Source organism: Strigops habroptila, chromosome Z (assembly GCF_004027225.2).
Source record: "Strigops habroptila isolate Jane chromosome Z, bStrHab1.2.pri, whole genome shotgun sequence".
NCBI classification, from domain to species: domain Eukaryota; kingdom Metazoa; phylum Chordata; class Aves; order Psittaciformes; family Psittacidae; genus Strigops; species Strigops habroptila.
This window is the reverse complement of record NC_044302.2, coordinates 82,907,952-82,930,906: the sequence shown is the minus strand read 5'-3', so window position 1 is coordinate 82,930,906 and position 22,955 is coordinate 82,907,952. Positions and strand designations below refer to the sequence as shown.

The 22,955-nt window shown below is 41.6% G+C and overlaps 1 protein-coding gene across 3 annotated transcripts in view; it reads right to left on the bottom strand.

The window, feature by feature from the left end:
• Nucleotides 1–21,500, bottom strand: part of IL6ST (interleukin 6 signal transducer) — a 51,964-nt gene extending 30,464 nt beyond the window's left edge. Inside the window, exons 1-2 of one of the 3 annotated variants that reach the window (XM_030512652.1) lie at nt 21,493–21,500; nt 18,136–18,141 (exon numbers count right to left, since the gene is read on the bottom strand). The gene's annotated coding sequence lies outside the window, so the exon portion shown is untranslated. Of the gene's footprint in view, nt 1–2,893; nt 2,916–3,516; nt 3,683–18,135; nt 18,142–21,492 lie in introns of those variants that run through there. The other 2 variants (XM_030512649.1, XM_030512648.1) reach the window with 2 other exon arrangements.
• Between the last annotated feature and the right edge of the window lie 1,455 nt (nt 21,501–22,955).

The window sequence follows — 22,955 nt, the reverse complement described above, 5'->3', positions numbered from 1 at the left end:
GTGGTTTTTTTTTTGTTGTTGTTGGTTTTTTTTTTTTTTTAAAGAAAAGTCAAATCAACATTTTATCTATACTATGTAGTTGTCGAGAACCACTAAGTGAAAAAGGAAGGGAGACAGAAACTGATGTTAGAAGTTTGTCATGTTACTTTCATAGTTAAGCTTACCAAAGTAGCAAAGGACCAAAGTCCATCAAAATACTACACAGTTAAAACCAACATGGTCAATTTAGAACTGCTGATGATGACAGAGCTTAACTCACAGAACATAAATTATCTTAGGAAAAAACCCTGTTAAAACACTGTGATTACTTCAACAAAGACAGACAAACTCATATGCCATGACATCACCCCATTTTATCTCAAAATCATATGGGACTTTTATTAAGCTTCACATCCTGCTACTATTTTGAAAGAAAAGCAGTTAGCCTTTATGCCTGAACCTTAAACTGATGCTTCAGGAAGTGTCCTGTGAAAAGCTAGTAACAACCCTAAAATCAAGCTTTATATGAATAAAGTAGCAACAGCATTGGGTTTTATGGCTAACCTATGTGTAATAGTTTTTGAAGAAATGTTAGGCATTCACATAAAATAGGTATCACTACTTATTCTGAGCAACTGAGAGAAGCTTTACAAATTAATCTGATTTCATAAATCATGAAAACTACCCCAAACTCAATACAGGTATATGTCATATGATGAGTTACCATCTTTCTGTTTCAGAGAGGTGACAATTACTGTCCAAGTGACCTACAAATGACAATTTAGGTTTAAGAGAAACAGCCAAAATAACATGTTCTTGCCAGCAAAGCCAACTTGCAAGTCAGGAACTACAGAACACGCCATGACCACCACAGGAAGGTGTTAAGTCTATTAAGGCTCATTATCACATCAATCATGGAAGCCCAAAGGTTGCTGACAAATGGATTTCCAGAAACACCTCAAAAAAATTTAAGAGCTAAGCTTACAGCTTCGACTGGTAAGAATCCACACAGCTCAGAAAGATAAGAGCAAGTGATACTGTACATAGCAGTAACACTGCTTGAGGTTTAATAACAAGCCAGGTACTACTGAAAGCTCATCTAAAAGCCCTAACTATTTTAATGGAATTTTGATTACTCAGGCTGTAACTACTTTCTAATTAGAAGTATTTCATCTGCAAGCCTCCTTGCTTTCTCCAAACCTACTTCCCTCATGAAAATATTTGAGACTCAAAAAACTCCTAACACCTCTAAGAGAATCACTTGAAAATCTTACGTAACACTATATGCACAGAACACTCCAAAATTCTTTTTCACATTTAAAATACCTACACGCAAATTATATCTCTGTCCCTTTCATGAAATAGATAAGGGATTTCTCCACATTACTCATTCCTTTTCCTCTAGAAGTAGACTTCTCCCTACACCTGGGGTTTTAGCATAGCACTCAGAATAAAAAACCCAAACAAAACAGTGCAGATTAAAATTATTTAATTGCTTCATCAGCAGCACCAAATATTTGCTTCTAAGAATTACATTCCTCTTTCTGTTGCCTTCTAAAATTGCAGATTGATTTCTCTGAAATAATTTGGATTTTTTTGCAGCTAGCAAGTAGCTTTAGTCTAGAAAGCAAATGAACCTATACAAAACAATGTCTTACCATTTCATGTTCTCAGCTTAAAGTCAAACCTGGAAGACTGACAAGCACCAATGCTGGTTCTCTAATTTAGATAGTTCCGGCTAATATAAGAATCATTCTACAGAAACTGGCCAAGAAGTTTATTTATTTTCATACAACTGTGCAAGTGCTAATCCTCCAGGAAAGCAGCACTGGAGACAGTATATCTCCATTTTGTGTACACACTTACACATGTGCATATGTACTTCCCCTCGCCCCCCAATTGTATTTATAGGCTCTCCTTAAGAGATTACATTTCTCGACATGTAAACAAGACCCAAATATTTCTTTTTGACGCTTTACTTTCAGGAAAAAATCTCAAATTTTCACCATCCTCTCCTACTATCTTAATGTGATACACAAACATAGAGATTAAAAATTTAAGTTTAGAAGTTACATACTTTCAAGATACCTTTTACATATTATTTCTCTGCAAGCAACAGTATTTAGGAAGAGAAGTATAAATTTTATGTTCTATAAGGGAAAAGAGGATAAAAGAACCCATAAATCTCAAAAGTACCTAATCTCTTCAGGTTGTGGACGCCTTTTTTTTTTTCCCCAAACTTTTTCCCCCCTTCTCAGTGACAGGACATGCCACTAACGACTTAACTACAACCCAACATAACTCTATTACCAGATTTCTCCTTCAGAAACGCCTCAAAAGTAGTAAGCAGCCACCAGCTGGCAATCACCTAGTCAGCCTAAAACAAGGATGAAAACCGAGAGCGGGATTTATTCTCCTCCGTGCTGCCAGCACACTTGGCAGACTGCTTTCCTTTGTGCCTCAGTTTCATCATCTGCAAGATGAAAATAATGACTCCGTTCTTCTTTAGGAAGAGCGTCAGAGACCCGCTGCAAGGATGACTGGAGCTCAGGAGCACATCGGAAGTTAGCAGACGACCCACGCTGCTCCCTGTACCCGCTCCTCCCTAATTCCTCAGGGAATCGCTCCGGTAATTGGACCAGGTGTAAACCCAAGTGTGCCTTTCTTTCCAGGCCCGCGGTTTTCTACTTTCTGGTCTACAAGCAACAGGAACAGACCACTTGTGGGGAAGGCAACAAAACGCAAGGCTTTTCAACAAGAAAACGCCTGTCGATAATACGGCCAAGCTTATTAGAGAGTCGAGAAAGTCCGAAAGACACTAGTCCAGCGAGGGTCGCAGCACCTTTATTAATTAAAACTGTCGGCATTAACAGCCACCGCACTAGAGAAAAACCCAGCTAATCTTCAGTCCTACCCTTCGCGCCACGCCAGCAGGTCACTAAAACCAGACCGAGACAGGGGAAGGGCAATGGATGGGGCACCCCCAGCAGCTGGCACCACACACACCGGCAAGAAGGACGCCTCGACCGCCCCTCAGGCCCCACACCGAGGAGGCCCCGGGCGGCTCGGCGGCGAGCGAGGCCATGTTGCATTTTAAGCGTCAGCGCCGGGCCAGCGCCGTCAGTGCCCGCCGAGGGCAGCCGAAACCCCGCAGCGAAGCACCCCGGCCCCGGCTCAGGGGAGGGCCGCGAGGCGCGGGCGGGGAAGGCTGCACCGGGCCGCCCCCGCCGCCGATGGGAAGGCGAAGGATCGGCTCGGGAAGCGAGCGGCGCAAGACTGCCGTCGTCGCCCCAGTCAGCCCTGGCCAAGCGCCCACCCCTCCGCCCTCCCCGGCATCCCCGCCCTCGGTGCACGGCTCGGCCTGCCGAGCCCGGCTACAGCCCGCAGGGGCAGAGCGGGCCAGCGCGGCCCGCGCCGGCGGACGCCCCTCAGGGAGAGATGCGCACAGAGGCGGCGAGGAAGCTGGGGGGGGGGAGGTCCAGAAGAGGGTGCACCGCCCGCGGCCGAGAGCCTCATGAGGCTCCCCCCGACCCTTACCTGCCGCCGCCTCACGGCACCGCCGCACCGCCGACAGACCCTAGATAACGGCCCCGCCGCGCCGCGCCATCGCGCCGCCGTCCCGCACGCGCGGCCCCCACGCCCGGTCACGCTCCACCCGCCCCCCCCGCGTCCTTCCCTCCACGGCTCGCGCCGCCATTGGCGAGAGGGGCCGTGACGTCGCCGAAAGGGGGCGGAGCTTCCCGTAACGCGCCGGCCGGTGCCAGGATCCCGGGCGCGAGGGGCGGCGGCGGCGGCCTGTGGCGGGAGCGGCGTGCCCTGCCCTCTCTGCCGTCCGCCCCGCGGGGCCCGGCCCCGGCGGTGCCCGGCCCCGGCGGTGCCCGCGCCTCCCGAGCAAGCGCTGCCCGCAGGGTACCCCTCCAGGTGTGTGTCAGGGCGTGCAAGAGCGGGCGAGGGGCTGCAGAGCCCCGCGGCCCGGGGGGGCCAGCCGCGGGACCCCTAGCTGAGGAGAGCCGGTCCCCGACCGCGCCGCTGCTGGCGAAGCCTCTGGAAGCTCTTGCCGGCCCGCAGCCGGCCGGGGTGCGCTCCTCCCGGGCAGGCCTGAGGAGCTGGCAGCCGCCCCAGCGTTTCGTAAGAGTCCCGTGGGAGCGCGGGCAGCTAGAGAGTGCTCTTATCGACAGCAGCCGTGTTAGCAGAGCGCTGTTATCGAGAGCAGTCCCGAGAAAAGGTGTTTGTGGAAGGCTGGGTTGCTGGGATATGTTCCTTAATATAGATTGTTCATGTGATCAGGATCCAGGGAAGCCGCTGGGTTCCCTCGATGGTTGTCCTTGTACATGTTTTCATTCCATAACCCTGAAAAGTGACTTTTGTAGATGAGACACGGTCATGTGCTTTAAGATGCTCTCTTCATTCCAGATTAATTCTTTCCAGTTCACGAGTGAGAAGGAACACATTTCAGTGGCACATGCACAAACTTGCACCGTGCTAAGAGTGTCCAAGTATGCTGTCTCTAGTTAGGAAAGTACCAGACATCACCGATGCATGCCCAAGTTTGTTTCCTGCCACGCGCTTCAGGCTTTTGCCCGTTTACTTCTTAGGTTATCTTTGGGCTCGAGAGGGATATGAGTGATGCTGTATTTTTAGTTACATCTTTAGAGGAATAGGCAGGTTGTCTAGACAAGTAGGGCATCTAGTCTGATATCCTGTTTCAGACACTGGCTGGCATGAGCTGCTAATGAGAAAAGATTAAGAACTTTGGAAAAAGATAATGGAAGATAACCTGTTTCTTATGCGTTTAGTACGAGGCTCTGATTGTGTTTGGTTTACTTTCTGAGATGGATTAATATCCCCAACAGAAATATTCTTCTTGTTAACTCCGAGAATGTAAAGCTGGCTGAGAATGTAAGGCTAACTCCGAGAATGTAAATGACCACTTTAGAGGTCATTTAGTTCCTCTGCTTTCCTCAAGACAAAATTTATTGTACTTAAATACTTTCTGATAGGTGTTTATCTAACCTTCAGATTAAATCCATTACTTCATGTCCATACTAACAGCTCGTGCTCTTTCTGGCAAATTTAGGTGTCTGTAGCATTGCTGTTTCTTCCATTGGTAGTCTCTACACTTAATAGACCCAGTCTATTCCATCTTAATAGACTTAATATTGGTCCTTTTAATCTTCTCTTACAGGATTTTTGGTGTTCAAACCCTTCTTAATGTATCAGGACAGCTGACATCTGGGGAATAAGTTTCACAGATTGTTATGTAAATAAAAAAAGTACTTCAGCATTAGAATTTGTTACTTTTGCTTTCTCTTCAGATTATGGTTGCATGGTTGCTCTGTTTGTGCTTATGTTTATTTAGGAATACAGTTTGAGAATCACATATAATTAGTAGATTTCCAGTCTGTAAAGATATGTCTGCTTCAGTACCCTCAAAATACCACTCTTTGGCAGCAAAAGGTTAAGTGGAAGCAGGCTCCAGTTAGAGGTACTGAAAAAATAATGTGGTGAGGTTTTTTTGGTTCATTGGTTTGTTTTTCTGTGTGTGTGGGGGGGTTTTTTTCCCTCTCGTTTTACTATACCTTCTGTGTCCTGTAAGATCATTAGAGTTCTGCTGCTAAATGAACATTCCAGGAGTAGATGCTCAACTCTCCTCCCTCCCCCCAGCCAACAGAAAGCCTCTTGTGACATTCCGAAATCCGATAGCCTGAAGCGATTCTTGGTTTAGTGCCAGAACTTGTAGAACAACAACCCCTGCTTCAAAACCAGTCCCGTCTCAGGCCTCGCTCACATATGACATGTATTGTAACTCTTCAAATAAGCAAGGGCTCTTGTATTTCACAGGCTATTTATAGACTCAATGCAAAACTATTTCCACACAGTTGAAGTTGCACAGAAGAACAAAACAATTTGTTTGCAGTTGTACTTAATTTTTCTGTATCAGCACAAAATATCTTTGATATAGTAACAATTCAGTTGCTGAAAACCTGACTGTTCTTACAACATCATTAGACGTTTTGTGGTGCAAGCAGGTAAAAACAAGTTAATAGCAGCATTAAGACTGCCATTTGGTAGAATCAGGACATTTGGGATCCCAGGTAAAGAAAACAAGCCCTTCAAGCATGTTGTGAAAGCGCCTTTCCGCACATTGATGATTTCCTGAAAGACAGTTTTAGTGTGATTTACTGCATTATGTTCTTCCCTATTGATACACATTATGCTGTTGTATACTGCACTGTATATGCAGAATAGTACTGATACGTAGGTAATATAAACACCAGTAATTCAAAGTTTCAGACACCCTGAGAAATTAAAAATTCTCCCACATTTTAAAAACGTGCTTACAAACCAGCATTTTAATCTGCACATTGAATTAAGTTTATATGAAATTAGTCTATTGAATTCACTAAATATATGAGGCAAGAGTAAACGAAAGTAATTGTCAGGGAAGTCTTGAGATGAGTTATCTATCTGCTCATTTACCCCGCAGTTTTGTGTTCCAACACTGTGCTCAGATCAGGGCTGTATAGGACATTTCCTAGGTCCCATGATCCACAGCTAGAATGTAAGGAGGTGAAGCATGCCTTCATACCCTCTGTTTTTTCAGCCCCAAGAAGAAGGGGGTGGCCTGGGAGTATGGGGATGGACAGCAACACTTAAAAAATATTCAGCGATTGGCGCTGTTTGACTGTGGGAGAAGAGGTATTTTTAGAGATGCTGTTAGAGATTGGCTAGGAACAAACTTGTACCACTCTTTATTGATCGTTTCAGCAGTTTTGTAACAAGTTGTGGCAGACTGCAGTCAGTGCAGAATCTATTGAGTACTACGAGAGATGTGCCACAGAGAGGAAAAGATCTTTCTGGAATGTATTGTTATCTTAGCATAAGGACATGGAGTGTCCCATAGATAAATCAAGACTGTGGAAAGATTCCTCAGTCCTGGATACATGTGGTTTTCTTCAGATGGGTTACTGTCAGAACAGGATTATGCGAAAGATTTTCAGTCATGGAGGGGCTGAACAACAGGACCCCTTAATGGCAATGTTCTAACCCATGATGAGTCAAAGACTTTCTATGAGATGGCTGAATCACTGTATGGAACTGTTTCTGTGGGAAGTTCGGTGGCACAGCCAAACCTCTTGCCGAAGTGATGATGTTATCTCAGCTTATATCACAGAAGTCCTACACTTGTCAATATGGGTGTTCAGTGTCGTTACACTCAAGATGGGTCTCCATCTTCTGAGATTCTTTAACAGTAGGAAGACTTTCTCACTTTTTTTTTTTTCCCCCAAGAGAGGAAGAGGACTAGTCCTCTAGTCCTTTTGCCTGGCTGGCTGGAACAGTAGCAGACTTTTGTGTTCAAGCCGTAATCTTGTAGGTCATGAAGTCATGGTAAAGGCCCCTGAAGAAGAAGGGAGGAGGCAGGCTGGGAGGCAGCAGCAAGGAAAAAATGTGTGATGTAGCTGCTGGAAATGATGTAGTGAAGGTTACAACATTAGCCAGCTTTATAACTTGACAAATACGAGCTGCTCAGAGGCAGCAAAAAACAGGCTTGGTAATTCATAACTTCTGTTTGAACGAGATTGGAGAATATTGCCTTTTTTTTTTTTCTAGAGTAAGTAGGTATTTGTGATCCTTGTGACAAAGGGGTAAAAGTTCCCCAAAGCAAGCAGACACTATTGCAACCAACCAAATATGTACAACCTAGGCAAAAGCAAGTCCACTTGATAATTGATGGCACTTGTTGCATCAAGCAATGAATGGTGCATATGGCAACAGGGCTATCTTTATCTAGCATCAGTACATCCAGTAGGTTGCTAAAATCTGAGACTCAAGACAAGTTCTTGCAAAAGTCAGTCAGGGTCTATAGAGCTGTAACTAGGCTTCAGTAGTTCAGGAAAATCTTGTCATCATTGGAAGGAATTATAAATGGGGATATTTGGCTCCTCCACATGTGATAGGCTTGACAGGGAAGCTTTAGGTTGTCGGAGAAGACTTCAGCCAATTCGTCCATTGTGATTCTCAGGAATAGGAATGGCAGCACTACAAAGCTGCAGCAGGGCATGTGGAATACAAAGAAGATCGGTTACAGCCCACTGGAAAATAATGGCATATCTGAGCAAGTGGTGTGGAACCTAGCAATCTTCTTGTTTTTCTGAGGTGTAAATTGTACAGCTGTTGTCATCTTAGACCTAGGCTGGATGCTTTGACTTATGGAACATGTTGCTAGATGGTGTTTTTTTTCCCTAAAGATAGTGGGCAGGACAATCAGAAAAAAAGGGATCTGACCTTCACTGGAGGAACAAGGCCAAAAGTGAGACCAGAAAAAAGAAAAGACTTCTAAATTAAAGAAAGCAGATGCAAAATATCGGTGAAGATAAAATAAAAATACTGGAAAGGCTGAAATTAATCAAACATACAAAATGCTTAAGTTTGAGTAATACAGTTCACTGCAAAGAAGCACTGATTCAGACTGGTAGCTAGGATGAGCTGAAGGTGTTAGAACATGCTGCGAGCACTTATGCCACATGTGTGAGCTGCCCATGAGTTTAGCATGCTTTTCGCAGCTGCTATAGCTGAAAAGCCTTTGGACTGATGCTACATGCACAGCCCAAAGTATAGAATATCTTTGAATAAATGCTTAAGGCAGAACTCTCAAGACAGTGGACAAGGAGAGCCAACTGGGAGTAGCAGAAGACAATTAAAAAGAAGATGTCCTCAGAATGAATGGGTTTGTCTTTCCTACTTGGCCAAAAAGTAATGAGCAGTATGGCAAATAACAGCCAGAAAATGTTACTCTGCCCTTCACTGCTAATCTAGTATTTGGGCAAAATAACGTCATGTGTGAAGAACAGCTGAGCTGAGCCTGAATATGGGCTGACACAAGTGATACTGGCACTAGAAAAAGGCATTTTGAAAACTCAGGGCCATGGTTCAGTCTGCTGTGTTACAAGATGTGTATTCACAGCAAATCTGTGCTATAGAGATGTCATTGTGAATTCCTTTCTGATGTTGACCTCTTATAAAACACAGGTAAGTGGCATTTCTTGTCCTTTCCAGTGAGCAAGGGAGCAGTCCTAGTCAAATTTTGACGGGCCATGGTTATTCGGGCCTTCCTTGTGTTTTGGACAGGCTGTGACAATGTTCCACTTAGTGCAGAACAAAATCACATTACATGCTTCTTCAGGTTGTATGATAATTGGCATTCAAGGCACAGAATTTAAAATGGAGCTCTTGACCTCAACTGCAGAGCGTAGCAGGGACAGCATAGGGGTGCTTGATTCCAGGCTCCACACTGTGGTTGCTCCATTGCACGGTGGACCTTGCCATACTAAGGCTAAAACTTGTCTAGGTAGTGGCATGACTCTAAACATGAAGAGCTATCGCTGAGCTCTTCATTCTTCTTCTAAGTGCAAAGTGTACTTCTTAATCTATATAGGGGAAACAGGATCACAGAACAATACAGTGTTAAAAAATTTGCTATACCTTAAACCATGAGGTACCAGCTAGCACATTCCTGTGCACAAATAGAAGCTGTAATAACTAACCATGACTTTTTGCTTTAAGTTGCTGTGTTTCATAACTGCTAGTCATGCTGTCTAATACTGGAAAGTACTTAGTGAGGGTGGTTGTGGTATAAGAACCTGCATGCAGTAGAAAAGAGTTCAGCTTGACTTTAACAACCATAAATTTGCTTCCTGTGAATTCGCACATCAGGGTGACACCCAGCTCCTGAGGACCTCTTCTGTTGTAGCATGCTGTGTATGAATTAAGCTGTTGTTATGGATGGAAACATTGCCTTTCTGATACTACAGCTTGTGACTTCTCAGTATGGGATGGTAGAAACCTGTTGAAGAAACAGTGTATATGGAGCCTGCAAAGAGAAAATGTGCTGCAGGCAAACTACTGGCAAAACCTTCTTGTATTTTTCCATGCTATACCTACTGTTAGACAGAAATCAATACAGTGAGATACCACTTGATTTCCAGGAAGAGAGCTATCAGCAGTGATATATAGTTAATTGCCTTGAAGTGACACGTTTTAAAAAAGGGATCTTGACAGCTTTGTGCTGGAAGTTTTCTGCTTGAGCTGTTAAAAAACACAAAAAGCTGGAGCCTGTGGCTACAAATAAAGGCTCTGGGGCTCATGGGCAAGTTCATTCTCATCAGTAAACCTGAAGCCAAGTTCTGAATTGGAGAACCCCTCATTCACGGCGGCCTTACACTTAAATTGACTGATGCTATTCAAGGCAGTTAAGGCTATGCAAATTAAAATATATTCAGTTCTGAGTATTTTACTGACAATATCAGCAAAAGTGAGTGTATTTATGAGAAAGTGTAACAGCTTCATACCATGAAGGATTAAGGACTTGAGAATAGGAGCAATGGAAAAAACAGTAACAAAATTCAGCATGCTAGGTATATTTGTGTGTGAGTGTGTAACTAAGAGATGCAAGAAGGGGTATAGGAATTTCTACCTGAAACTAGCACAAAAGGGTTGTGTATAGAAAGAAGTAAGCAACAGAATAAAAGAGCAAAGGAGAATATATGCTTTTGGTAATAATTTCCCACTGCTAATACAGACTAGACTGTGGTATAGCTTCCATCAGCTAGAGGTCTTAAATAATTTATGTCTGGAGTGAGCAATATATTTAGGTACCTAGGAAACTTATGCATTCACTGGAAAATAGAAGAAGTGATAATGATTTGTATTAGGTAATTTGTACTGCAACTTTATATGTGGTACAAAGATACAGGTAAAGATCTTTGCCCCATATGCATCACTAGCTTAGAGGATCTACTTTGCATTTTACATTTCTGGTCTCCCTGATTTATATTCTTTTCTCCTTCCTCTACTTTGCCATTATTCTTTACCATTTATGAGGAGTTCTTCCTTTCTTTTATCTACATGTGCTCTTTTTCTCCTCTTCCATTGCCAACCTTATTTTCATATTTTTTCCTCTTTTCTGTGCTCCCTTTAACATTACTTTAAATAGAACTGTTATATTTACAATTTGTCCAGAATCAGCCTGTCAAAATAATTCCTTCTAGTGGGGGAGGTTAATTGGGTAAGAGTATTTGTGTGTCATATTTATACTATCACTCAGCTATGTAACAAATCAAATTCTGCCAAAAATCTGAACAGAGTTCCTTTTCCTCTTGTCTCACCACCTGCAGTAACAAGTGCTTTGCATGCAGAGTTTAGCAAACAAAAATGATAGTGGTCATGCATAAGACAGAGCAAAATCAAGCCCAGTTTTTCAGTACTGAAATTCCTCTGTAGTGCCAGCAGAAAAGCAGAAAAGTTTGCTTAAAGAGTTTAGATAGAGGTATGAATCATAGCCTGAAAGCATGTCCTACACTCAGCTGTGAAGCATTCCTTCTAGAGCTAAGGCCCCAGTTTAGAGATTGTCATTGTTACTTGAAATTCTGGTATGAATATTTGTAATCAGGCTTTGACTTCCAAGAATGGAATTTTGCAGTTTTTGTGATTTCTTTTTGGTTTTGTTGCAGCACTCAAATTTTCTAGCCTGGACTAGGAGCTCATTGTTTTGCTGGTGTATAAATCTGTGGAACATTCAGTGTTCTCAGGAATGACCTGGTAGTTGCTGTCTCTCTGCTCTCCTGCAGTGTTTTAGGTGTCAGGCTCTACTTTTTCTGCTTTGTCTTCCTTTAGAAGAATGGTTTGTTGGTTTTTTTTTTCCTTTCTTTTTTTCTTTTCTCCCTCCTTTGCTCACTCCACTGTATTTTCTTCTCCTGACTTTTGCATCTGGCTTTATTTAGTGTCATTTGGGGTACATGCCAGTGTCAGGAGGCAAATTTGGTAAGGTGCATTGGTGTCACAGCCTGTGATATATAGGAACCCTTGACACAGACAGAAGTACTAGGAGCAGGCACAGACAAGGAAGAAAAGGAAGATGTGATTAACAAGCTACTGCCCCCACTGCCTGAATTAGGACTTGGTGGCAGCCAGAAACTAGTACCTCACATACAGATGAGCTATTGACTGTATGGTGATGGGATCTTGCCCCTTGGGAAGCAGCAGTTCCTGGCTCCTGCTGACTTCCTTCCAGCAAGTTCAACCACTGACTTAGAAAAGAAAAATACAATCTGACATATAATCCTTGACAAGTTGCTGACCCTTGTGTCTGAGGGAAGAGAGGAAACTATTTTCGGAGTTCACACAGTGCTGCTCTCTATAAGCAGCAATTCTTTGTTAACGGCCTTAAAAAAAAAAAAAAAAGGCGTCTGGGTTGAAGACAGAAAGTTCAGTCTCATTTCTGTGTGTAAGAAGTCCCTTTTACAGATGACTGAATTCAGCCGTGTCTGCGGTGAATGTAACAATTGTTTAATAATGTGAAACCTTAAATTATATCCAGCTGCTTCTGTAGGGGGATTTTGCAGGCAGGAAGAAGTTAATTATCCAAAGCTGGATCCAGATCAAGGTTAGGCTTATTGGCTCACACACTGTAAACTTGATAGCTCTAAAGTGGTAACTGACATACTTTTTTTTATATCATTTGTGAGAATGTTCTATGCTGTAAGAAGGTACTTTTCCAGCAAGCTCAAGAAACAACTTTTTGCCTGCCTATTAATCAATTACACTTTTCTTCAGAAAAGGGATGTAACCTAACGCAGTACTTCAACAGCCACTGTAAAAAAAATGCAAGTAGGTTTTCATCTCATCATTTAGGATTTTAATGCCTTTTCAGATCATGGATGCTGGCTCTTAGATGAAAAATTTCTGTTGTTAATAACCTTACAACTTTTTTTTAATTATTTTTTTTTCTCAAAAACTAGTCACAGTCAGCATGACCACTATGTTTTCAGTGTTCTCATTGGTAGTAACATAAAGTCATCTTGATTGTGTGAATAGGTTGAAGAATCATAGCTAGATTTTAATAAATCTAAGTGCTAGCTGATTTAGATCCTAAACAGCAAAGTGAAACTTACTAGTAAAATTCTAGACCCGCAGAGCTAAGGAGTGTTTTATTATTGATCCCACAGGGTGAGGATGTTCTCTGAGGAATTAAAACTTCGGTCACTATTATGAACTTAAGCATGAGTATGAATGTATATTAATCCTGGTTCTGATTTCATGTAAATCAACAGGAATTTGCTGCTAAGTTCAGTAACAGTTGGACTGGATACCCACTGTCAAGTTCTGCAGGGTTGTGCTGAAAAACCCTCTAGTAACCCCTCGTTTATATGGAACCTAAGCAATCAGTACCTTGAATTTGTAACAATTTCCAGGAAAATACTCAAGAACATGAATTGTTCTAAGAATTATCTTTTTTCTTCTTTAACTTACAACTTGACTTAATACGCCAGTTAAAATATTTTAGAGGCTATAGCCCATACTTAAAGTGAAGTTGGTATCCCCTTATAAAGTTATTTTAGGGAGGACAAAACTCAGGCTCATGAAGGAGGGCAAATAAACCTGTCAGTATTCTCTTAAGACAGGTTGCTGCTCAGAAATTAATAGTAAGAAAATACTGATTTGTGGTTATAACAGGCAAGACATTTCAGATTACATACAGACATATGGGATCATTGTGAAAATATCTTGAACTATTCATAAACTTTGTAATATACTGCTATACAAAACTGAAGTGATTCCAAGGTCCAGTAGTATTATTTTTTTTTTTTTTCCATATGTTGTTAAAGTTAACTGAGGAGAAAAAAATGTTCTTGGATATATGAAGCCTGTATCTCGTAAGAGAAATCCTTACTTCAGCAGCAACCTTCTTATTCTATAAAAGACTTTATACTGTTAATGCAGTGTATCTGTGTTAAATAAGTTGATATATATGTGCTAGTTTTGTAGGACTGATTTTTCGCAGGTTAATCTAAAATGCAGACAAAAATTGTCATCCCTTTGGCAGACAGAATTCATTTTCTGCAAGGGAATTTCAGCTGTTGTGTATACAAATGTGTAATGCCCAAATAATGTTTTGTGAAAGTTGCCCACGTACAAATGGAGACTGAAAAACAAAGTTTCCTTGGAAAAGCTTGGTGTATAGTAGAGAGGGATTCTGATCTCACTGAAGTCTGGGTTTTTTTGGTTGGGTGTTTGTTTGCTTGTTTGTTGGTGTTTTGGTTTTTTTGTTTTGTTTCTTTGCTTTTTTTTTTCCTCCATTTCCTTGTCTTTTTCAAGGTCAGCTTTCAACTTCAGTTTTCCAAAAATAGGCTACCCAGGTGAGATATTACTAAAAATGTGAAGAAAAGTTGTGGTGACAGAGGTCTTCCACATTTTCAGCCTTTAAAAGTACATTTTTTACAGTATGTATCTTTTCAGTTACTGTTGATTTTTGAAATATATCTTGATTTTTGAAACTGTGCTACTGTCAATTCCTTTGTGAAATGAAGCTACAATGTAATGGTGAAGTGAAATGGAAAAGCAAGAAAACAAGAACAGGATGCTTACTGCTTGACTGACTGACATGCACACAGCTTGAAAGGAGAGGAAACACAGCAAATCCACTTCCTATTCAAGTCAAACGCTACTGCTAAAAAAAGAACTAGGGATAATAACAACAAAATAAGTTGTTCAAAAAGGGCCACAAATTGCCAAGGTAAAAAGGAGGAAATGGCAAATAACAAGATTATTGAAGAGATACAGAGCACATTGTGTATAAATTTTAGCTTCTCCAAGAAAAAGAAAAAAATATCTTGTATTATTTACCTTACACAAATAACATTAAAAATTATTTAAAATAAGGTGCTTTAAGCAATAAATAGTTTTAAGACCCCACCAGTTTTCAGACTATTCTATTTCTTGCACTAAAACCTCTGGGTTTTCTGTCAGTATTTAATTACATTTGTAAAATGGGATACAACTCACTCTCCTGTGAAACCCAAACATACTTCTCTAATTATTATTAATGTGTTATATTTCCTAGGTAACTTATTTGAATTCTTGCCGATTATAGTATTTCCTTACTTCAGTAACATATCTAAAGACCTGAGGTGACTGTAAGTAGGTGCATCAAATGTTGTGTTGTCCAATGTTGATACGGGAAATGCTTCCTAGCCCAGCAGCTAGTAACACAGTAATGAGATTTGATAGTTTTATCATCTTAGTTTAATATTTGTGGTGTTATACTAGTAGAAGAGTCAAACCCTGCACCGTTTCTCTCAGATAAAAGCTTGTTAAGGCTTATCCTAGCAGCCTTTATTTCCTAGACAACAATCAACATTTAAGAGGGGTCTGACATGCGTTTAAATGGAAGGTTTGAATTTGTGAGCCAGTCTGTGAAAATTTACTGACTCCAGATCTTTCAGAATCTGTAAAATCTTCATTTTTTTGGGATGTCTGTTATTTTCCTAAGCCTGATCATCAAGTAAAGCTCTTTGTGTTCTCCACTAACCATGATTAACCATCTGGCAGCTATCTGTAGATTTAGTTTCCCAAACCGTAATTTCTTTCCAGTGCTAAGCCTAGGAGGACGACTAGGGGCCTCCACTGGCGTCTGCTTTTTTGTTATTTTAAAAAATTACTTCCAGTTCTGCCCAGTACTTAGCATCCTTATTTACTTTAGAGTATTTCCAGCAGATGGGGAAGAATGTTCAATTTTCCTCACATTCAGCACATTTCCAAAGAATGTAGATTTCTTTTTCTGGGCTATAATGGAACAATATGCCCCTGGAATAATATGTTTCGTAAGGGGTTTCTTTGATGGTTACACTGCTTGATGATCCCAGAGAACTCTTAGGTGCCACTGTTTATCATCTTACCCCGTGTTGCTTTAACTATGCCATAAATTCAAAAACATAGTCTGGAGAGCCAGTCTGCTCTAACAGAGTGCTGTTAAGTCTTCTCTACTTCTTAAAGCTCTGAATTCATAAAAACCGTACTAACCATATCTGACAATTACAATTTAGAAAACAAACAACTGCTCCAGCTTACAGGAAGAGCAAAATAGTGCTCAATTTCAAGATAATAAGAATTGTTAAAATGATGTTATCTATAGTTTTCCTCCTGGTTTGGAAGAGTGCCAAATTTGCATGTTATGGGGGCTTGTCAAAGCTTTAAATTATAAAGACTATGTTTTTGGTAGTGCCTTGTGTCAGTGACCTGGCTTCCACTCCCTCTGCTACAACAAACAGGATTTGTATTCTAAGGATATGAATCAATACCATTGCAAGGGCGAAAGCATAAACTTTCCACGCGCTTAGCAGTGTTGTGAAACCAATGAAGCCATGCTGAAGTTGTGTTGACATTGAAGTGGTTTGCTGTTAAGGGTGATGAAGATGATGCTGTACTTCGCCTTGGTAATATAATGTCAGAAAGAAGAAAAACTGCAGCTTTCCACTGTACACTTTTTGGCCCACGTGCACGTTGTGCCTAGGTAAGATTATTTCAAGGTATTCTCAGCAGCCAGGTTACTACATTTGCAGTGAAACGATTCTGTTCTAAGCCTAGGAAGTACAGGTAAGAAATAAAATAAAAATGTTAATCTAAACTTTGTGGTTAAATAATTATTGGACCAATTTTTCAACTTTTTTCATCAGCTGATTCATCCAGATCATGTCTTATGTCAGTTCTGAACACACTGAAGTCAGTGTAGTTTAGGGGTTTCTGAACCTTTTCAGTTTATGGTAAGAGAAGCTGTGGGTAGCATAGCTGCACGATAGGCCTCTCTGTATGTGCATAGAGAATTATTATGCTGGACACAGAATAGGCTCAAATAACGTTAGTAGGGAAAGTCCAGGGAAGGACCATGGGAATAGGTCACTGTTTCTGATGTTTCCAGGCTGCAACACAGGCTGAAGCTGTTTCAGGGTATATTCTGGAAGAGCGGATGTGGAAGGTTGTGCAGTCCTCAGGGAGCTCATGATTTGGCAGGTGAATTCCCCATTCACAAACATGCTCATAGCCTGTAGCTCCTGGCATTTTGCCCGTTTTTCTGGTTTGAAAAGGGAGGGGTGAATTTCCACGTGTAAAAGTACCTCTGTCTACAGTTCACTTCAAATAGTTGCTGAGGAGCTGCCACACACACTTTCTAGCTGGCCTTACACCTCAAACTCTGTGACACAGAAAAATTTTTTTTCCTAAAAGCACGAGGGAACATAAAATATATTTTTTGTGTGGGTTTTTTTTTTTTTTTTAATAGAAACACTTGAACTACATTGGAAATACTGTTCAGTAGCAAGTTGAAGTTTGTCCTAAAGAGGATGAGAAATATTTGGGGAAAAAGATATTTGTCTTTCTATTTTCACTTTCTACATTAGATCATTCAGAGCTTGTGGGTGCTGACTATAGTATTTCCTCTTCTTGTAATGCTCTTCTCTTACACAAGTACTTATCTAAGCATTGCTGCAAATGGGCCTGTCATATATTTCCTTTTTCTTTTCACCTCATAAGCAAAAAAAAAAAAAAAATTAAAATTCTAAAAATCTCACATATTTAGAAAAATGCTTAAAATGCTCTAGAATACTAAGAAAACATCAAGATTTTATACTAAATATGTCTTGAGGCTTTTGTGACATGAGATGAAAACAGTTCTGAAAGCCCTGCTGACTTTATCTGCTGGTATGTATGTTTTGCAGTCCGATAGCATCCCATAGCTCTACAAATGTTGTTATAAAATTGACTAGACCATTTGAAGCTAAATCACTTACTTGATTCTGACTGGCCTGATGTGCCTCTACCATGATTTCACACTAGCATTTGCAAGAATCTAAGCAGCTGTGTTTTCCAACTGGCCTTGTTGTATCCTACACCAAACACAATCTTCTATTTTAGAGAATACGTTTAAATCTCTGGCTTCTAAAAATAGTAATAGGAATGAGGTAAGGGATCAGAGATGCTCTGCAGGAGGATTAAAGAGCACTCTGTGTAAAAGATCATTCGAAAGAGTTGAAGCTGTGTGTTGAAATAACGTGGATTTCTTAGTTTATATACATTGCTGACATGTTTGGAGGAGCACAGGCTGTTATCATTAATTTAAAAATAGCTAATACTTAGCAAAAGCGTGAGGAAGTATGCCTATGTAATGTTTATACTTTATCCACTGCTGAAATGCAGCATCCTTCTAGGGTGGTACACAATGACTGTTAAAAGGGGCTTCATCAGCACTGCAAGGGTTGTATGTATCTGTGTTGATAGATCCATCCTGCCATTTGACAGTGAGAAAGGTTAAGCTGTATGCACCACCCATAACTAGGAAGGACAGGCAGTGCATATGGAATGTCTGTAAAACACTGAAAAAATCCCACATTTGGATAAATGAGGATAAGACAGTACAAGCTTATGAAGACCAAACGGCAAGGACATTAGTCTTAGTGGAAAGACCCTATTGCATTGCAGTGACAATATGAAGGGTTTCAGTCTGTTTGAGAATTAAAAGGCCCCAAGAGAGTAGTGCTACAGGGAAAACAACCAGCAGAAGTGTAAGAAAGAGAAAGCAGACCTTTCACACTGAATGGTTTCATCGAAGTGTCATTTAAAGGACCATTTCATTCCTGAATGTTGTTTCACAGAGCTCCTGTAAAGAAAACCACAAGGGGGATTAAATTAATGACTTTTGTGACTTTCTTACCATGGTTCTATGGAGAAAGAGGTGAATTTTACCACATGCTATCAGCAAATTTTTCTTTCTGATTTGTGGGTATCAGAAATGAATAACATAGTCTTCCTGCCTCCAAATAACATCTCTGAGGAGAGAGCACTCCCTGTTACTCTGTCAGGCTCATTGCCTGCTAAGCCATTTTGATAACCAGAGTGACTGATATTAATGGATAATGACATAAGAACAATTTTCAGTCATTAACTGCAAATGGGCATCCTGTTTTCAATTTCAGAAGACTACTAACAATACAGCTGAATCAAGAAACCAACCAAGACATCTTTGCTGTATTACTTTGACCAGATGGTTTCATTTCGCTGCTGCTGTTATTCTTGCTACTCTATGTGTAGCTTGTTTATTTCTGTTCAAAATTTTGTGATTACAGGGTCTGTTTCTTGTGATGTATTTGCATAGTAGGAAGCACAATGAGATTTAAATCTTTACTGCAATGTCCAGGTGCTACTCTGATAGAAGTAAATCTGTTACAAACAATTAAATAAGTAATCACATCTTATGTATAACAGATGAACTTGAGTGCAAGTAGAGTCTAATGGAACAAGAATGAATAGCAAAAGATTTGCCTGCAGTTTGGGGAGAAGACTGATGCAATCTGAGGCAATGCTGGTTTCTGCCACAAGCCGTATTTCCAGTTACATTGACTGCAAAGTGAAAGAATATTTTGCATAATGGAATTTGCCTTTTTTTTTTTTTTTGCCTGTTAAAGCCAACCACACAAATCACACCCTGAGTAGTTTCTCTTTTATAAATCTTAGTACGGCTTACCGTCACGTGCCCCGCTGCTCAGTGACATTCTGCTCTCTCGTAAACGTATTTATTGGTTACTTTCTTAAACTCTTGCTATAGGGGCTATTAAGAGTACTTGCCAGTAAGGTCTTAATTTAAAATGGATAAGTATTTCCAGAAAGTCAACACTGTTAGCACAGTCCTGGCACTATATGGCACAGCTCTATGGTGCTAAACAGTTTGCATGTATGTAGAAGACATTCCTGAGGTGGTGCCTAAGCCAGCTGTGTTAATGCTGCCCAGTATGAACGGGTGGCGTGAATATCAGTGTATGTTCACAGCAGAAGGTGGCTAGGAATTAACACGAAAAGAGAGAGTCAACTGTTAGGATATCAATAGGAAGAAGAGGAATAAGCTCGTCTTGCTCTGCCTGGAAAACAGGTTCCCATTTTTGAATGCAGAAACCGAAACTGTATTCTGGCATTTGTTTGGGTGTTTTTTGTATGTGGGAAGCATAACACTGCAGATGTTCTTGAAAAATAATCAGATCAGAGACCATGCTGCTACCTCTCTTGAATATCTTATTTTGATTTATTTGCTAGTCACTTAGGATCCAGTGGGAATAGTTGCTTTCATAACTGCTGTATATATCTCCTTGAAGCTCTTGATTTAGCTTAAATCATATTGTGAGGTTCACCTTGGAAACATGGCATTTTGTGGTTGTTCCTCAGTTCTTTCCTTGCCCCTTGGCAACAACTTCCCAGAGTGCCTCTGTATGAGCAGATGGGACTCAGAGCTCAACACATCGTCATCTGTCCTTTCATTTTGTTGCTATGCTGCTCTGTCATGCTGAACTAGGCACTATAGTTTTCTCTTCGCAGAGCATTGGGGTGGCAAGCCTCAGGAAGCAAGTTCTGACCTAAAAATAATGTGTATTACTAATCCATTGAGAACACAACTGAAATAAGTGAAGATAACATACCGGTTTTATGAATTCCTTTGTAATTTTTATATAACAGATTTACAAAGTGACATTTGTTTCAGAGTGCATGGTAAAAATGAACTGATGATCAGAGATAGCTGGTTTTGTTTTCCTAGAATTTCAACATTCAGCTGACACTCCTTTACCCTTGAAAACAAAACAAAAATCCATCCAACCATCCTACATCACCAAGTATTCTTATTCAGTGTTTTCTTACTGTACAGACAAGACTACACACTCTGGGAGACCTGCCCGGGAAGATTGGGTAATCAGCTTAAAAATGACAGATCAACAATTTTAGTCCAAAAAATAATGCCTGCACAAATACCTGTAATTACACTGAGGTGGTACATCATACTCCGACGTACTAGAAGTAATTACAGTAATTTGGTATTGTGACATGTCTGTTTGTGAGTTCATATAGTGTGGTGTGTTATAATCTCCAATAGTGTTTCAAATTGCTGTGTACTGATGGCATTGAGTAGCTAACACTGTTCATCCTACCATGTGGACAACATTTCAACAGCTGGAGGGTCAGTGATGGCTACTTTCAGGGATTTGCCGTAAACAGAAGACAGGAATACTCCCCAGGATAATTCAGACTATTGAAGAAATCCAGATGGCTGCCAAATAAAAAATGTCATAGAGTCATAGAATCTTTTAGTTTGGAAAAGACCTTTAAGATCATTGAGTCCAACCGTAAACCTACCACTGCCAAGTCCACCACTAAACTAAGTGCCACATCTACGTGTCTTTTAGATACTTCCAGGAATGGTGACTTGGCACTTCCCTGGGCAGCCTGGTCCATTGCTTGACAGAGCCTTTCAGAGAAGAAATTTTCCCTAATATCCAATCTAAACCTCCCCTGGTACAGTTTGAGACCGTTTACTCTTGTCCTATCACTTTTTACTTGGGAGAAGATACCAACACCCACCTCACTACATCCTCCTTTCAGGTAGCTGTAGAGAGCGATAAGGTCCCCCCCGAGCCTTCTCTTCTCCAGGCTAAACAACTGCAGTTCTCTCAGCCATTCTGCATCACACGTGTGCTCCAGACCCTTCACCAGCTCCATTGCCCTTCTCTGGACCTGCTCCAGCACCTCAATGTCTCTCCTGTAGTGAGGGGCCCAGAACTGAACACAGGATTCAAGGTAGTGCACACCTCCCTCAGCAGTGCCCAGTACAGGGGGATGATCACTGCCCTGGCCCTGCTGCCACACTATTGCTGATACAGGCCAGGATGCTGTTGGCCGCCTTGGCTGCCTGGGCACAAGCTGGATCATGTTCATTCAGTTGTCGACCAACACCCCCAGGTCCTTTTTCTGCAACCACTCTGCCTCAAGCCTGTAGCGCTGCATGGGTTTGTTGTGATCCAAGTGCAGGACCTGACACTTTGCCTTGTTGAACGTCATGCAACTGGCCACAGCCCATTGACCCAGCCTACCCAGATCCCTCTGCAGAGCCTTCGTACCCTCCAGCAGATCAACGCTCCCACCCAATATGGTGTCATCTCACAGTGAGTGCAGTTGATCCCCTTTTCCAGGTCATTGATAAAGACGTTGAACAGAACTGGCTCCAGCACTGAGCCCTGGGGAAGACCACTTGTGACTGGCTGCCACCTGTGTTTATCTCCATTCACCACCACTCTTTGGGCCTGCCCATTCAGCCAGGTTTCTTTCTCAGGAAAGAGTTTGCCTGTTGAAGCCATGAGCAGCCCGTTTGTCCAGGAGAATGCTGTGCGAGAAGGTGCCAAAGGCTTTACTAAAGCCTGGGTAGACAACATCCAAGCCGTTCCCTCATCCACTAAGTGGGTCACCTTGTGATAGAAGATCAGGTTGGTCAAGCAGGACCTGCCTCTCCTAAGCCCGTGCTGACTGGCCCTGATCAACTGGCTGTCCTTTACGTGCCATGCGATGGCATTCAAGATCATCTGCTCCATAACCTTCCTCTGGCACCGGGGACAGGCTGGCAGGCCTGTAGTTTCCCCAGATCCTCCCAGATCCCTTCTTGCAGATGGGAGCCACATTTGTAAACCCCCAGTCAGCTGGGACCTCCCTGGTTAGCCAGGACTGCTGATACACGATGGGAAGTGGCTGGGTGAGCACTTCCACCAGCTCCCTCAGTTCTCTTGGGTCGATCCCATCTGCCCCATAGACTTGCGTGTCTAAGTCATGTGGCAGGTTGCTGACCATGTTCCTTTGGATTATGAGGGCTTCATTGTGCTCCCCGTCCCTGTCTTCCAGCTCAGAGGGCTGGGTACTTCCCGGAGAACGACTGGTCTGACTGTTAAAGGCTGGGGCAAAGAAGACATTAAGTACCTCAGCCTTTTCTTCATCCTTTGTCACTATGTTTCCCCCCCGCATCCTATAAAGGATGGGGATTCTCCTCAGCCCTCCTTTTGTTGCTAATGTATTTATAGAAACATTTTTTATTGTCCTTTATGGCAGCAGCCAGATTAAGTTCTATTTAGGCTTTGGCTCTTCACTAGGGTGTTTTTCTCTCTAAAAATTCTCTCTTGAGCTGAGATGCAATTTCTGTTATGAAATTAGATTTAAAAATAGCTTGAGAGTTGGTTTCTCAGACTAACTCTGGGGTTGAGATTGTTGGTAGATACATGTGAAAGGAAGTAGTTCACACCTGTGGCGGTATTTCTTTGAAGGTCTCTATTTAGAGAACATTTTGA